This window comes from Podarcis bocagei (assembly GCF_964188305.1).
Source record: "Podarcis bocagei genome assembly, chromosome: 5".
Lineage (NCBI taxonomy): Eukaryota > Metazoa > Chordata > Lepidosauria > Squamata > Lacertidae > Podarcis > Podarcis bocagei.
Window position 1 is genome coordinate 49038236 of NC_138129.1, and position 16232 is coordinate 49054467.

The window sequence follows — 16232 nt, forward strand, 5'->3', positions numbered from 1 at the left end:
TGCAAGGCTCCAGGTGCTGCTCCGTTGCAGCACCCATCATGATAGGCATCCAATGATGTCTGCAGGACCATAGACGCCTCATCTCTGCTCTGGTGAATACCAGTGCTTTCTAACCAGTGCTTTTCTTCTAGAAAAAAAGGTGCATACCCTTGAATACCCCCAGAAAAAAAAACACTGCTCAAACGGTTGTTTAATGAAAATCTGGGAGATTGAGGCAAAGGGACAATGGGCTTCAAGTGCTCTTCCATATGAAACAAGGGTGTTGAAATATTTTTCTTTTGCTCTGTAGTTACATTCATTTTCACTTTTGAAGATCTCTTGTATTTTCTTTACTAAAATCACATTTTTGTTCAACATTTGCTACAGACGCATTTGAATCATGTCGTCCCCCCTCAGTTTGTGGTAACAGCAGCAGAAGATCTGGTGTCAGTAACTGCCTCATTCCCACCCATGCCCCAGCATGTTGCATCCTCTGGGGCAGCCTCTCCCCCCCTAGTAGGTGCATTTGCAGAGTCTCCCCCCCTCCCCGTTCATCTGCCAAGTGAGGCTCCGGACTCCTGCCCTGAAGTCCTGACCAGATGGTGCCACGGCTCAATGGGATCTTCTGCAGGCCTCCTCTTTCTCCCTGGCAGCTTTTCCTCCCCACAGCCCAGGCCCTGTGCAATGCCGCGTCAGCTTAGGGCTGACTGCCCATGCAGATCAAACCTTCCCAGTGACTAAACTTTGTGCCCAGGGCCTCTAGACAGAGCAGAAGCCCCTTTTCTCTCTTGCACTGACATTCCTGTTTATGTCGTGTGGAGGGAGCAAGACGTCTTGGGACAGGCACTCCCTCTGCCAAAAGAATGGGGGTGAGGAGGCCACATCTCACATGAGCCCATCTCCTCGGCAAGGCTGCCAAAAGAAGATTAATGATTCTGTGAAATGAGAATCATATTCCACCTGCCTGTGCCTGACACCTGGGTGAAACTCCAGCTGGTGCCTCTGACAGGCTTGGGAGCTAGTACAGAACAGTGAGATTCTCTCTCGCCTCCACCCCCCGCTGGTCACAACCACCCCCACCACCCCCACGCAGCCTGCTGGCCCAGCATCCAGAAATTATCCTAACCATTTCCACATGGCCAGTTTGTGATGCACAACTTGCAGAGGCAATGTGGGAACTCCCACAAACATGCATTTCTATGTTCGCCATGTGAAAATATGGCAAAATGGGCAGATTTGTCACAAGTGAAGAGATACGCATGGGGTACATGCATGGAAAGTCCTGCTGAGAAGCGATGGCTTTGTCGGAAAGGCACTGCAAGATTTAATGAAGGCTGCGAGCTTCTTATACTACATTAATCAGCTAAAGCTTTAGCTGATTAATTGGCAGAGGCAAATCTTAATGGGCAAAGCTTGGAGTTTTAGGGCACCCGAGTTTATATACTGAGACTATTTTGGTTTGGTAATGGTATTGTGTTACTGCAATAGGAAATGAAAAACGAATTATAATATAATAAGTGGGGCCTTTCCTTCTCACAACGCGTTGCAGCTTTTCTTTATTAAATTGTTAAGTTATCTTAATAGTCCTTTCAATAGCCCAAAAGGTTCTGGTGACATGAAAATTTGTTTAAATTTAATTGATAACTTCAAAGGCAGGATATCCATCAACCAAACCCTCTTTAGTTTTAATACAAGTCTTATTATAAGCAACACAGAGGCAATGCATGGATCTTGGGCTGGTACCATTTCTGTAAAGAAGGCATTACTTTGTCCCATGCAAATATAATGCTAGAATTAAGGCTTGCCTCCACAGGTTTCAGGCTGCAATCCTAAGCACACAAATAAGCCCAATAACATAGGGGAATCTACTCCCAAGCAAATATGCGTAGGATCACATGGCCAATGCTCTTACAATAAAATTATATAGAAATGGCTTAAAATGTGTCCCATCAGAACCAGCCCCTGGAACCCGTTTGCAAGACCCATGCTCAGCCTTAGTACACGTTAAGCAAAAATATATTTTGGAGCCTATGCAGAGTTCCTTTTCCTTTCCACTGATACATCCGGATTAGAATAAAGCTTAGACTCCAGCATGTTCCATTTGAGCAGATGCAATCCTATTACTTAATGTTGGAGCAGGAATAATAAACACATTCTTCTGGGGTTTAAGACCTATAACATTTGGCTTTTTTCCCTCCCTGTGTGTCATCTTTGTTCATGCAAGACAAATGTTCTTGCAAACTGTGGGCACCTACCTCCTGTGGGTCAGATTACAAAGCCTGCCATCATGATGTTTAAGCCAGCATGGCACCAGATACTTTGACTACAGCTTCCATCAGTACCAGCCAGCATGGCACCAGGTTGGGGAAGGCGGACATAGGAACATAGGAAGCTGCCATTGGTCTATCTAGCTCAGTATCATCTATGCTGACTGGCAGCAGCTCTCCAGGGATTCAGACAGCAAGTCTTCTCCCAGCTCTACCTGGATATGCAAGGGACCGAATGTGGGACCTTCCATATGCAAGACTCATGACCCTTCCCCATTGAACAAACAAAAAAGGCCATTTCTTTCATCATCTGAAAAGGCCCCTAAGGCCAGAGCAGGCCACATCAGAGATCTCTCTTTGCTATCTGTCTCAGATTCTCTTTCTCTCTCTCCATTTGTCATGTGCCTGCTTAGCGACTTCCATTTTCCAGGCACACCACAGCAAAATACCTCCATTCATTCATTCATTATTTCATTCATTCATTTATTATCTACCCATCCATCCATCCATCCACCCACCCATACCATCTTAAACAATGATAAAAGAAGCCTAGTCATCTTTGGGCTGTGTGTGTGTCTTCTCATCCTTTCCCAATGCAACTCCTCCAAGTGGAGAGTCTTAATTACTTGACAGCATCTGCTTAGCATTAAATCAATGCACCCATTTAGTCAGATTTCGCCAGAGACAGTGGTCCTCCTGGTGGAACACTTGAAAGCTGCAAGAGCCGCTTGAGGGCAAGGCAAGCATTAAAAGACCTCCTGCCTGTTGCTGATGTATCCAGGGGCTTGTTGTCTTGCAGCAGGAGTCAGCTCCTCGGCTGAAAGTTAGTTTTCCCCAATAGAAATTCCAGATGTTCATGCTGACAGATCCTTTTCATTACTTCTAATGGAACAAAATTGAAGAAGTAAAACCTTCCCTCAGTAGAATTTTGAAAGAGAGTGGAAGGCAGGTTGCTAAGCAAATGTACTCCTGGGGTCAGAAAAGGAGAAAGGAGGGGGTCAGGTATCTACCAAACACAGGCATTCGTTGACTTCATCTTGTCGCCTTGCTTGCAGTGAGATGGTACTTCCTCTTTTAAAAATAATAATCCAGATTAATTCCCATTGACTGCCACCTCCTCTCCATCCCCTTCTGACCAGCCAAAAAGGCTATGTTTTCTGATCACAGCTTGGTGGCATGGAAACATGATGCCCTCTTGCACTCACAGCAACTATCATCTCCAAGCAAACCCCGATGACTACTTGCAAGGATTTCACCAGGGAGTTGGAGCTAAATTTGCAGAAGGAGATTGCCTCTCAGTGAACCACTGCAAATACAATTACCTCTTCTGAAAATGATGGGCTTGAATATTGATCTCAACCATGTTTACTCAAAAATAAGTTCCACTGGCATCAACATAGTTTACTTCCAAACATGCATACTTAAGGTCAAATCTTTGTCACATGCCCATGGAAAGCATACTCCAGGTGTATTCTCTCCCTTGGGCAAATAGTTCACAGCTCTCTTTTTGCTCCCCTGAAAAAGGATGTTATGGTAGGAGTCTGAGAAGGCAGATAACGAGATAAAAAAAAGGGTAGAAAAATTGGGTGCTTTTATAAGGTACTGGAGTAAGAAGGTTCAAGACTGCAGATCTGTTTATATTATTTGGACCTTTATGATTTTAATTGACTCTGCTTGGTTATGATATGGAAATCTGCAATCTGTTTTTTTTAAGCTGGACATCAGCTTATTTGTTTTTCACAATTTTACCCTTTCTGTCTTTTTCTGTATATTAAAATGATCAACAAAATAAGATTAAAAGATGTAAAAGGAAAGGAAATGGATGCTTGCTGGTTTCACTATTGGGAACCCTGAAGTGAAATTGATAGTCTCCTTCTCCCCTAAATAATCAGGAGAGATGTGCATTCATTCTGCATCAGTGGCAAGGACTATACCACACCTCTCCACCATTGCACTGGAGAGGCGTGGTACAATCCTTGCCGCTGATGCAGAATGATGCCACGGTGGCAGATGAGCCTTAGAGGGAACTCCTAATTGTGTTGGGATCAGCTCCACTCAAGAGCTAGATGGTGGCCCCCCAACACTTGACTAACACTCAGCATTGATTTTTTTTAAAACAACAACAACAACAACAACAAAAAGGTACACAAAATGACATTGTCGTGGAAGGGAGGGATGGTGTTGCTTCCCTTTAATGCCCTGTGTGAATGATCCAATAGAACATGGGTGCAGAACCTTCCTTTTCCCTTTCAAGAGTCACATTCCCTCAGAGTAATCTGTTGGAGGTCACTTGCTGGTGGTGTATGAGGTCACAGCCAATGGTGGGCAGGCAACTCCCCCCAATCTTTTCCACCCACTTTCCTCCCTCTCCCACATTTTGCTCTCCACCCCCCCCCATGTATACAATAAATAGCTGAAGGTGTGTGTGTGTGTGTGTGTGTGTGTGTGTGTGTGTGTTGCATTACTGTGAGAATCCTGTAATGTGACTTGTCACGTAAACAGCATCTATCCATCAGCTTAGAGCTTCTTTATGCCCAAAGACCAGGACTGAAGACTTTCACCTGATTGGATGCTGTGAATATTGATCACTGCTTGATGAATCCACACTGTCCCACTGAGTAATTACAGGCTATTTCACAGTGTAGCAGCATCCATCAAACTGCTGGTAACACGAAAGGGGGGGGGGAAAGCAACCATATGTTTGGAAAGAGCTTCCCTTTCCTTTCCCGCATTATTTTCCTCTTCTGCATAAGATGAAACGCTCCACAATCCTCAATCCATTTACTTTTTGATGGCCTTATTGATTCCAGTAGAATTGGTTATATATTAGTAGGTTCAGGTTAAAAACACAGGAATGGCCAGGCTGCTTTATACACTCTTCCTTCTGCCTCTGCATCCTGCCCTATCAATCAAGCCCGGTTAAAAGCCACAAAGAAGCATGGGCAATAGCAGCATCCCACCCCCATCCCCCCGGTGCTGACCCATGGCACCTGGCAGCCAAAACACACCGGCTCAGAACAGAACTGCACTTCTGATCATCAGCTTGCATCTCCCAACAGTTCTATCCGTACTTCATCTAATCATTTTATATGACAGTCGCCATTACAATTGCAACCTTGATGTCTGATCTGTTTTCAACTGTGCCTTAAGATAGTCTTGGAACCCAGGAGAGTAATCACATTGTCAGAGCTCACAGCGGGAGCATATTGGTGTGCCGGTAACACAAGAGGCAAGGTAGCGACTCTTCGGTGAATGCTCATTGTCACCTGTCCCCTGCCCCTCATGTCACCACCATTGCATAGTCCTTGTGTATACAGTACAGAGCTTATTTATTTATATATATATATATGTTTATAGTGCTATTCAGATTTTTAAAAATAATAATAATAGAGGAAGGGGAGTACACAAATTCATGGAGGACAAGGTTGTGAAAGATTGCTAGTCATCATGGCTGCTCCCTGCACCAAAGGAGGTATGGATCTGAATGCCAGTCTTTGGGGAACAATAGTGGGAGAGAGCCATTGTCCTCATGCCCTGCTTGTGAGCTCCCCATAGGCATCTATTTGGCCATGGTGGGAAATTTGAAGCCGGACTAGATGGGCCTTTAATATGACCCAGCAGGGCTCTTCCTATGTTTGGACACCTTCAGTGTCAATATTAGCTATGATCAGAATCATGCATCTCTCCAGTGCTTCTGGAAACCATGGGGGCGGGGAGTGCTTTGGGGCTTAGGTTCTGCTTGAGGGTTTCCCACAGGCATCTGGCGGGGGGGGGCACTGTGAGAACAGGGTGCTGGGCCAGATGGGTCATTGGCCTGACCCATATGCAAAGGGGCATTGCCTGTTGTGTCTCTTGAACGGGAACTTCTCCTGGTATAGGTGGCAAACTGCTTTTGAGGCCGAGGTGACTTTCAGAAGGAATTTGTGCTGTGGTATATGGGATGGGTGCATGGGGAGCTCTGCTGTTTACCGAAAAGAGCCAGGAAACCCTTCTAGAAATGCTCAAATCCAAAGCAACTCATGGGATCCAACCTCATGTATCCAACCTACGTACAGTGGTACCTCTGGTTAAGAACTTAATTTGTTCTGGAGGTCCGTTCTTAACCTGAAACTGTTCTTAACCTGAGGTGCCACTTTAGCTAATGGGGCCTCCCACTGCCGCCGCACCGCCAGAACACAATTTCTATTCTCATCCTGAGGTAAAGTTCTTAACCTGAGGTACTATTTCTGGGTTAGCGGAGTTTGTAACCTGAAGCGTCTGTAACCTGAGGTACCACTGTATCTATTACTGCCTTGCATTCCTCTTAATGCTGTCTGAAGGCTTTGCTTGTTTCCAAACAGGCAGGTGCCTGCCAGCCCTGCAGGCTTCCTGCCCTCATCTCATCCCACACAGATTTCAGCCAAACAGCCTGGATTTCTATTACCATCTGCAACGCAAGCCAACTGCACTGGCTCAGGAACGGAGTGACCCCCCAGCTCCTGGCAGGAGTCCTGCAAATTAATTGTGCAGTCTTAATTAAAATTAAGTAATTTTTCATTTGTGCCCGAGCCGGTGCTTTCCTGATGATTTATTAAAGTCAGCTACGGGTAAATTAGTCACACGCTGACTGTCGTTGCTGTATGACGGATGAGCTGGAAAGCCACGAGCACAGCAAAGAGGGGATGTGTGGAGCAGCAGCAAATAGCATGACCAGCCTTTCCCTTTCCAGGCAGCCATCTCTTCTTCTGCTTTGGGAATGATGGGATCCTGCTTTTGAAGATGCATCCCAACACCTTGCACCACTAAGCAAAAACACAAAGCTCTCTGCTTGATTCATGCTTAATGGTTTTGTGTGGCTGCAAATGGCATCCCTTCTCTGTATTGTTTGGGGCTCCCGTTCTTGCCATTGCATTTAATTATGGTACATCTGAAGGGATTGGCATAGCTCTGAAAGAAGGACAAGCCTGCAACAGCACTGCCAAAGACCCGAGCCTCACAATTGCACCAACTATGTAGCTGGAGCCACTGGTCTACAAGCACGTCTGCAAGGCAGCTGTGAAGATGTCAAATTAGATGCCTTTTACTCAGTGGTGGTAGCCAGAAATTGCAGCATGCACCACTTTTGGGACCCATCAAGAGACCAAGGAAGCAGCATATGACTCATTCACCACCACTTCTGCCTGCATGTTATCTTGATTGGCTCACACTGATGCCTTTGAAGCACCATCACCCAAAATAAGCCTGCTGCTATTGGCCGCTCAGAGCTCTGATTTGCTTGACCCTCTTTTGCAGTTCATCTCTTTCCTTCCAGTATCAGCTCCTGATTGCACAAATTGCATATGATAATCATAAATTACAAACTGATATTTTTCCCCTAGTTAGCCATACCCTTGAAGGAGAAGTCTGCTGCTGCTGCTGCTGCATAGAAGCTACAGTCATTGATATAAAGAATCTCTGTCCCCACTCTACAATGCTCTGGTTTTCCCTCTCATAGTTTTTTGCAGTGCCACTCTCACTCCACTCCCGTGGTTCAGCAAAAAGCTCCCCCTATTGCTTCCCTAAAGCTGGAATGGGGAATCAGTGGCCATTCAGATACTGTTGGAACTCCCAAATGAAACCAAGTACAAAATAACCCATCTGCAGTGCCACAAATCCAACTCAATGATGTAATGTTGGAAAATGTCAAGCATTTCTCCTACCTGGTTATCTTTCCACAAGAGCCGACACTGATGCCAAAATCCAGCATCACCTGAGCTCTGTGACTGCAGCTTTCTCCTGATTGAAGTGCAGAGTGCTTGAGGACCAGGACATTTGCAGGGAAACCAAAATGCTTGTTTACAAAGCTATTGTACTACCAACCTTACTGTATGCTTGTGAAACATGGACTACTTATAAACGCCAGCTCCAGCTCCTCGAAAGATTCCATCAATGGTGTCTCCAAAAAAATTTACACATCACTTGGGAAGACAGGTGAACTAATACCAGTGTACTGGAACAAACAAAGATCACCAGTGTTGAAGCAATGATTCTTCAACAACAACTTCATTGGACTAGTCATGTTGTGCGGATGCCTGATGATCGTCTTCCAAAGCAACTACTCTATTCCGAACTTAAAAATGGAAAGCGTAATGCTGGTGGTCAACAAAAGAGGTTTAAAGACTGTCTCAAGGCAAATCTAAAATAATGTAGTATAAGCACTGACAACTGGGAAACACTTGCCTGTGAGCACTCCAATTGGAGAACAGCCTTTACCAAAGGTGTCATGGGCTTTGAAGACACTCAAACTCAGGAAGCAAGGGAGAAACATGCTAAGAGGAAGGCACGCTTGGCAAATCCACTCTGTTATCAACTCCTGCCAGGAAACCAATGTCCCCACTGTGGAAGGACGTGTGGATCCAGAGTTGGCCTCCACAGTCACTTAAGGACTCATTGTTAAAACCGTGTTTATGGAAGACAATCTTACTCGGCTACGAGTGGTGAGGAGGAGAAGGAGGAGGAGGAGGAGGAGGAGGAGGAGGAGGAGGAGGAGAAGAAGAAGAAGAAGAAGAAGAAGAAGAAGAAGAAGAAGAAGAAGAAGAAGATGATTTGTAGACTCCCTTTCCATGGAGTCTGTCTGCATTCAAGCCAGCTTTTAGGGCAGGTCCACCCTGGCATGTAGTGACTCCTAAAGGCAAAGCATCTGAGGCTGACATCTTGCATTGCAAGGAAGGTCAAGCAGGCTGCAGAGAGATGCTGTGGGGATTGAGCATCTGGGAGCCAAATATGCTGCGTTGCCTGAATTCTCCCTCTGAAATGCTACTGGGATTTAAGCTGCTGGTCCAGCAGTTGCCCCCAAGCTCCTTCCCCAAGGCATCCAGCCTGCCCTTCACATCACACTGCTCTGTAAAGGAGTCTGCTGTTCCTCTTTTCTTTCCACCTGCTTTGATTATGATTCTGCCACTGTAAGCAATGCTGATGAGAGCACAGGACTGTCAGCTGAGAAATATGGCATTATACAGCTTAATGGCACAGAACTCCTGCAGCCCTGGTGTTTGAGAGAGCCCATTAGTTGACTGATAGAAACATAAGATTATAAAATAACTATTTACTTTGAGCCTGCTGACACTATTGTCGAGGCACAGACAGCAGGGGGGGAGGTTCCCTCTGCGAGAGATAGCAACGCAGGCAGAGTGTCAGCAACAGGGGAACTGGATGGTGTGTGGACCACAAATACACCCCACTTGCCCTCATCACCACTAGGAGGAGCCATTCCAAGGCTGCAGCTGGAACTCACAAAATGGCATCCTGTAGGGCAACATGGCAGTGCCACATACAGTACAGCTGTCACCTGCTGGCTTCTCCTGAAGAATTTCTGCCACCTACCATCAATGAAGTTTAAGCAGGGCTCCATTTTCATCCCATTGCAAGCAGCAGAGCAGTAAACGAACTACCGCAGCATTGGGCTGCTCCTGCAAGTGCCTCTTTGCTCCAGAGATTAGTTTAAGAAATTGGCATTGTCTTTGCTGTTAGAAAGTGGCAACGTGACAGTAGTTCTTAGAGTCAGGAGAAGGATCGTTCCGTTTTGCCAGTAAGATTTTGCTTGAGCAGAAGAGTCCTGCTGGATCAGGCCAAAGGCCCAATTACTTCAGCATCCTCTTCTCACAACGAACAACCTGTGGGAAGCCTGAAGGAAGGGCCTGAGGACAGCAGCACTCTCTCCACTTGTCATTCCCAACAACTGACATGCAGAAGGACACTGCCTCCAACAGGGGATGCAAGACAGAGTCACCCCATGGCTAGCAGACAGGGATAGCTTTATCCTTCATGAATTTGTCCTCTTTGAAAGCCATCCAAGTTGGTGGCCAACAAGTGACTTGGTGCTCTGAAGTGCCCAAGTCCCCTGATTGGGAACAGTTTTGCATTGAACCCTACCCAAATGAGCAGGATTTACTCCTCTGCTCAACAGATTGTTAGATGATTGACAGGTGAAAAATGGCCTTCCAGGTTGGAACTCCTGGCAGAGCAAGATTTGCCCAAAGGATGGCGTTTCCTCTCCTTTGGACTAGGGCTATAGCGATACTACATGGGTCCCATTTGTTGCCATGGAATCTCCTATGCCCATTTCACTTCAGCAGCTGTTTGTGAAACTTGAAGCCCAGTGCAACTGTACCCCTCCTAAGCATTTCAAACCTTGTCAAGTTACAAATGTATTTAGTGTTGTTTCGCCATGACTCCTTCATCCCACAGTAATGATGACTCCAGAACTCATTTTTCTCTCAAGTATCCCAAGCCACTGGATGACTACATTGATTTCTAGCTGAGAAATAACCTGGGAACAAATTAAACTATCAAAGACCCACATGATCTCACACCCACAACCCATTATCTGTATCCTTGGTCCCTGCATATTTGGATGCAAGCCGCCATGGTTGGGAATCCCTCCAAACCACATTGTGAAGTAGGTTCTTTTCCAGTTCATGTCCCTGACATGAAGTCTCCCAGCCTTCCCCCCAGGTGTGCTTGTGTAAAAACCCATATATAGTCTCATTCCACAAAACTGGAGACATTTGTCTCATCCTAAGGAAGACCAGGCTGTTTGCAAAGGATGTGCTCAAATATGAGCTAATCAGGTTAATGCTCTGTTTTGTCACCAAGTGCTGCCATGGTGCTATTAATGACCCCTGAAGCATGAAGAGTGTTGCAATACAGCAGTCATCTCAAGGACAAAGCATTTCATGTACATCTGAGCAGAAACCACAAGTGTTTGTGACTGTGTGCGAACCCTTTCACCTGATCTAAAAAGCACCCATCCTTTTTGGTGTGATTTCCCACCACCCCGAGGTGCCAAAGTGTCCAGGGGCAGAATCTACCAGGAGGTGGGGAAGCAATATGTCGGGCTTCCCAACCAAGACCATCCAATTATCATAGCACAATAGGCAGGAAAGCACCAGCATAGCCAACACCTGTGCTTTCCTTCCCAGCATCCTTTGGTGCTTTCCCCATCTCCCCAATCCCTGGACACCCATTCAGAGTGAGGGTAACACAGTGCAGAAGAGGAAATGCAATAAAACCCAAAAGAAACATCAAATAGCAGAAACAAGGGGGCGGGGAGGCAGCATACAGTTCTCATAAAAATTCAGAATACCCCAACTTGGCCTAGGAAGGGAGTTCTATAACTTTGGAATCATCACTGAGAAGGTCCTATTCTGGTTGATGAGGATACTCACAGGAAGGTGATGGAGGACTGATGGAGGCAGGCAAGGGAAGAACTCCCAGGGTGGGAGGCTGGAAGAAAAAATGGAAGTTTCCAGCTGAGAGCTGGGAGGGTCCACCCCCTTTTTTTGTAAGATAATGGTTAAGAGGGTTCTGTATTTTATTTCTCTCTCTTTCTTTTTCCTTCTATTTTCTCTGTTTTCTTTCTTTCTTTTTCATTTAAATTAGTTTATTTTTTATTGTATGCTGAAAACTTTCAATAAAAACACACACACACTCTATCTATCTACAATCCTTTTTTCTGGGGGGACGCATACCCCTAAATATTTTGTGAATCTAACGGAAGAAGAAACTTTTTTTTAAAAAAAATCGTTTCTTCTGTAGCACGGTGAATTGTCAGTTCCATTGCTACCCCCTATGGCGACCTCATTTCCTGTCACAGTGTTTCCTGAGTCTCAGGTGGAATGAGAGTACCCCTAAACAATTTTTTAGAAAAAAGCACTGTGTGCATGTGTGTTTCCTATTTTACACACACACACACACACACACACACACACACACACACACACACACAATTTCAAATGATCAGGAGCATGCAGAGGAGGACTTCAAAGTAAGCTTATACAATATCAGGTGGCCCTAAAAATATATCCTGGACCCAGTAGATTTAAGGCTGTGCGTGACCTTTCAGTTGGGATCAGAAACTAACTGTAAGTCAGTAAAGTTGCTGTAAATATGGCATTACAGGCCTCCGTGGACTGCTCCACTCAAAATCCTAAGAGCTGCATTCTGAAGCAGCTGTGGTTTATAAGCACTTTTTGAAAGCAGTCGTGTGCAGCTCTTTATAGTAGTACAAGTGAGGCATCACTTGGCTGGGCCATTCCTCTCCAAGAAAAAGCCTAAGCCACCCGGTCTACCACCAGTTATATACCTATCTCTAGATCAGAGATACCTTCAAGCAACAGGACCTCCCTATGTCTTGATTAAGCATTGTTTTGATCACTCTTATCATCATTGGGTGCCTCCTGATTGTCACTATTTTGCAGGAGGGATTCAGTTGCTTACCAGAACATTAGGCAAAGGTAAAGGGACGCCTGACCATTAGGTCCAGTCATGGCCGACTCTGGGGTTGCGGCGCTCATCTCGCTTTATTGGCCGAGGGAGCCGGCATACAGCTTCCGGGTCATGTGGCCAGCATGACTAAGCCACTTCTGGTGAACCTGAGCAGCACACGGAAACACTGTTTACCTTCCTGCTGGAGTGGTACCTATTTATCTACTTGCACTTTGACGTGCTTTTGAACTGGTAGGTTGGCAGGAGCTGGGACCGAGCAATGGGAGCTCACCCCATCACGGGGATTTGAACCGCCAACCTTCTGATCTGCAAGTCCTAGGCTCTGTGGTTTAATACACAGTGCCACCCACGTCCCTAACAGAACATTAGGTTTGTGCAATTCAAGCAGTTTAAAGCACTCTGTAGCCCTAGTGCAACAAATCCGCTTCGTGTGTGTTTTTTAAATAACCTTTTTGCAGTTTGGAAAGTGACTGGGAAGTTCACTGAAAAGTGTGGGAGGAACAAATGATGAAGAGGAACATGTGCAAACAAAGCCTATCAGGATGAATGATCCTTGTTATATAATCAACCCATGAATGAATACAAACAAATACTCAATAAAGACCGGACATATTCTAACCACTGTGCAAGTTTTGTGCAAGCAAATCAGAATAAATGTCTCCAAGCCCCAGTTCAGAACATTCACTGCCTTGGTGGGAAATGGGTGGCAGAGAGAGGGAGAGAGAGTTGGCTGTCACCAGCACAACAGCACCTCTGGATGACTTCCACCAGCAGTGTCAAGACCCGATTGAATCCTGTGACACTCCACAAGCAGAAGGCCAAGGGGAGGATCTGCACCACTTTCTGGAATCTACCCCTAGATAGGGCCAGAATTACTGCAGAGTCCTCCCCCGCACCCCAGTTGCTAAGAAATCCAAGAGCATCAACAAAGAAACATTCCATGTCCATAGCCCAGGGAACATCATTAGAAGCACGATTACAGTATTACAGCACGGCATATTTAAAACAGAAAGCAGAAGGAGAAAGCCCCACTTGTTCTTATTTGGAGGGAATGTATATTTAATGCAGAACTCTGAGGGGGATGCAGAAATCTGCTGCGTTAATACTGGGAACATGCAGAAAAAGCAACCATACATATAGTCAAACCTCTCGTGATGACCCCCATCAATAGTAAAATAATTTTGCTGGCAAAATAAATTATTATTTTTTTAATCAGTAAAAGATTTATATGACAAGTGTCCTCACAAGATAGTGTACAATATCAGTCGCAAAGCATATAAATCAGCCATTTATAATCTCCAATTGCACCCCTTTGAAACTGGCAGAAGAAACACCAACAAGGCATGGGAATTAAAATTATTACTAAAAAGCAGATTGAACTAAAAATGCTTTGAGGGTTGTTTTTTTAATGCCAGCAATGAGGGGGCCATATGTACTTCATAGGGGATCATATTCCATAAGTATGGGGTCACCACTGAAAAGGCCCTGTTCCTAATACCTGTCAGTCTAAGTTCTCATATTGATGGACCTGAGAGCTGATCCTCCAGAGCAGAGCACAGAGTTCAGGCAGGTTCATACAGGGTAGCATCAATCTCTTTGTGACATCTGGTGCAACCAACCTGTGGATCCATGGTGGGGGGACAGCAAACAGGAGTACTGGAAACCAGTCTGTTGCTGCATCGCTCAGCAAGAAACTAAGTCCTACTCCTTTCCTACTCAGTAAGGAGCTCAATATTGCTCTCTCCTCACCCCCCTGAATCTGGAGTATTTTCAGCACAGCATATCTCATGGGTAGGCAAACTAAGGCCTGGGGGCTGGATCCGGCCCAATTGCCTTCTAAATCCAGCCCATGGACAGTCCAGGAATCAGTGTGTTTTCACATGAGTAGAATGTGTCCTTTTATTTAAAATGCATCTCTGGGTTATTTGTGGGGCATAGGAATTCGTTCATTATTTTTTTTCAAAATATAGTCCGGCCCTCCCACAAGGTCTGAAGGACAGTGGACTGGCCCCCAGCTGAAAAAGTTTGCTGACCCCTGGCATATCTGCTTGTTGGGGGCAGAATTACTGGGGCGTAAACCCACATCCAATTTCCGCAGAGAGGGAAAATCCTTTCCACAGATTCCACCATTCTGTTATTCCCTTTGCGCTTCTAACAACAACAACACATCATTGTTTTCTTGGATTTCTTAAGACCTGGGCTTCTTGCTTGACCCGACAATAGAGGTGGCATTTCAGCCTGGCACCTGCACATTATGGAGGTCATTCGGTGACGGGAGGCCTTGAGATGGCAGCAAGCCACAATTGCACATCATCAGGAATGAGGAGTTAATCCTTATCCCAACAGCAAGCACCATTAAGTTTTGTCACCTGCTATCCATCTGCCCGTAAAGTGCTCATTCTGCACTGCGCTCTCTTATTTTGTCACGGGCAGATGAGCCTGAGGTCAGTCCATCTCAATGGGCCACGGCTGGGGACCATATTGTGGAATTCCCCAAGATTGATGTTCAACAGGGGCCTTCAGGTAAGAAAATCCTGAAGAATTTATGGCTATTAAATCAGTGCTGGGTGACAAAGAAGTGGAAGCATTCTTAGAGGCAGGGTGCCATAGGAATAGCAATGAGTGTTCTTCACATGTGGAAGACAGTGGGGGATGAGAGCGATCCTCCTCCTTCGACTCTTTGCAGATTGCCATAGTCGGTGCCTTTCCCCCAGAAAAATAGGCGACGGAACTCACCTATTGTTGTTACAGTAAGTTACAGGGCTACTTGGGGCAGCCCAGAACAGATGCTGGTTTGACAACAGCCATGTTCAACCACACACGGAGATGCTAAAAGCTACGGTAAGTTGTCTCCCTAGCTGGTTTGGGGATCATCCCTGTTTCTGGTACAGGTCAAATAAATGCAGCTTTGCCTCCCTCGTCCTCTTCTATTCAGGTGGACGGCTAGGACAGCTTGGAAGGGCCATTGTGCAAATGTGTGTGTGTGCACAACAGAAGACACCTGGCCAGAAAGCTTAAAGCCTGCCGCCACTACACAGCAGACCAACTGACCCACAGGTCATCCTCCTCTCCAGGACTCCAACTGGATGCAGTGGGCGAGTGAGCAGACGATGCTGCTGCTGCTGCCACTGTGTCAAACCATCCACCCAAGCCTTGCAATTCAAAAGGCAGCATGGAAACATCGTCATGCAGCTGAGGGAAACCTGTTTGGCTGCTTCTGCTGCAGATGATTGGCTGCAGCTCCTGGCAAGGGCCTCTCCTCTGCCTTCCTCCAAGGCTTTGCCATCCTTCGGGGGCAGCAGGTGCTTGTGTTCAGAGCCTTTCTTATATAACACAACAGGAACTCACAACAGCGGAGGCACAACTTTGCCGTTAGCTGCAGTGCTTGCTAAAATAAATGCTGATTCACTGTATAATTATCCACTGTTGATTTATTTATGTGATGCTAATTAGGCACACATATACGAGTCTACGGACAATTAGATTCACTGCTGTAAGATTCTGGTTTTAAATATGTATTTATGTAATCAGTGCTCAGTCTATAGCCAAATCTGGCCACGTTTGAGTGTATAATCATCACTCACGCTAGTCGGGACTGTGGTTCTAGAAACACTCCTGTTCTTCTCCCCCAGGAAGCACTCAGGCCAAACTTCCTCTGCCAAAGGAAGGGAGCCTCCAGGCAAGAGGGAGTATTTTTAAGTAAGAGTTCTGGAAACCAACTGGCACTGAGTGGTACCATTT

General features: G+C 45.8%; 2 long non-coding RNA genes across 2 annotated transcripts; one reads left to right on the forward strand and one right to left on the reverse strand.

Annotated features, from left to right (window-relative positions):
• Positions 1-2892: 2892 nt before the first annotated feature.
• LOC308587223 lies at positions 2893-13348 on the reverse strand. Its single transcript, XR_014008292.1, has 3 exons — positions 13243-13348; positions 11432-11489; positions 2893-3128 (listed from the first exon to the last, which is right to left on the reverse strand). It is a non-coding gene; the product is annotated as an uncharacterized lncRNA (long non-coding RNA).
• A 716-nt stretch (positions 13349-14064) lies between these two features.
• On the forward strand, positions 14065-15907 carry LOC308587224. Its single transcript, XR_014008293.1, has 2 exons — positions 14065-14210; positions 15427-15907. It is a non-coding gene; the product is annotated as an uncharacterized lncRNA (long non-coding RNA).
• Positions 15908-16232: the final 325 nt, after the last annotated feature.